Here is a 1,589-nt window from a genome sequence, read left to right as displayed (position 1 = left end):
AATTTTTTTTCAGCAGGGTAATAAGTTTATAGATGTGCAGATACAAACGATTTTGTGTTGTTTTGAAGAGATAAGTAAATTTCGTTGCCGACTCGTTTTGTTTTTATTATACTTCATTCATAGTACCTGCTCAGTTGAGTTAGAACAACGGTGAGTCACAGCAGCAATTCATAAAGATCGGCGATTTTTTTTTTTCCAATATCAAATGGAGCTACTCAGCAAAGAACGCGCCGATATGGTAACTAATTTTGTTAAAAATAATTATTTAGGCTCTAAAAATTAATTGTTATTATGAATTCTACACTTTTATAGAAAAAGCACATTAAGAAAGTGCTTAACCCCAAGGAGAAACCTTTCGATGGTCTACGCGCACGCACCATTGTTGTGCTCACGCATCGCACAGATGGCGCACAAACTTTCATGAAAATGACTGATACACAGCTTTTGTATGTCAGCCGTTTTAGTGCTTGGAAATATTGCAATTTAATGCATATGGCGATGCGTTTTGGTACACCACAAATACTCGAAATGTTGCAGAGTTTGAAGTATCAACAAAAAATCTACGATTTAGCTAATTATTGGGCGCTGCAAACGGGTGCCATAGATGTGTGCATTGTGAAGTACCTGAAGTTGTTATACGCCAAGTCACGCTTTCATTACAATTACGCATTTTTTCAATGGTGCACTGGAGGCCGACATCACCAAGGAATGGGATGTGAATTTATGGTGAATATGCCGTCAAATAAACATCAACTCAAATCAACTAAATGAAAAATCTTCTTTCTTCTTTTCTACTCGCAGCTTTCAGCTGTGCACTGACATCTTTGACTATTTGGAAAATTTGTTGTCGCTGCAGCATGCCATTTTCGCCGGACTGACACTTCAACAACTCTCGGTGGCCACACCTCAGACACAATGCCGCTTGCAACCGCTCATCAACATTGCAGCAGAATGTAGCATTCTATACGATCAAGCGGTGGATGCGTTGGCAGTGGTTTGTGCCAAATTGCCGATTGTCGATGTAATTGGTTTGCGTAATCGCTTCCATGCAATCTATCAGCGTTTGCATGGGTTCTATTGCGCATTGCAACAGGTGAAAATTATACTCAAAATGGAATATATACCGGAATTGTCGTCGGCGGTGCCGGAGTTCTATGGTAATAGTGATGCAAATAGTGCAGTGAACCGCCAACCAACGGCACCGTCAGTATGGGAGTTGGAGCAACCGTGAATGCAGGAGGTGTATTGGGAGCAGGGAGAGAGAGAGAGAGAGAGAGCGAAAAAGGGTGCCAGAAGAGGAAGTAGCGTATTAAAGCATTTGCTGTGATCCTTGTAAATATCATAAGTAAGAAAAAAAGACGAGAGTTACAGTTTGAAAAATTGTATCTACAAATAACACATACAGTGACTAAAATAAGTATCCACATTTTGATTTTTTTTCTTCTTGAAATTTTTTGTTATTTTTAATAGAAATTTTGTTCAGAACCATAAGAGTCAAAGTTTAAAATTGTGTGCAAAATATAGAAAAATTAAAAAAAAATGATCTCTAAATTTCGAACTCCTTAATGGAAATTTTTCGAAAATCAAAT

At 38.1% G+C, this 1,589-nt stretch overlaps 1 pseudogene; it reads left to right on the top strand.

Moving 5' to 3' along the window:
• The first annotated feature begins 205 nt into the window (after window positions 1–205).
• Window positions 206–1,351, top strand: LOC118755920 (annotated as a pseudogene).
• Window positions 1,352–1,589: the final 238 nt, after the last annotated feature.

The sequence above is a fragment of the Rhagoletis pomonella genome, unplaced genomic scaffold, assembly GCF_013731165.1.
Source record: "Rhagoletis pomonella isolate Grant_MI unplaced genomic scaffold, Rhpom_1.0 Rhpom_scaffold_07921, whole genome shotgun sequence".
Classification (NCBI taxonomy): Eukaryota; Metazoa; Arthropoda; class Insecta; order Diptera; family Tephritidae; genus Rhagoletis; species Rhagoletis pomonella.
Note: the sequence above shows the minus strand (reverse complement) of the source record. Positions and strands in the feature narration are given on the sequence as shown.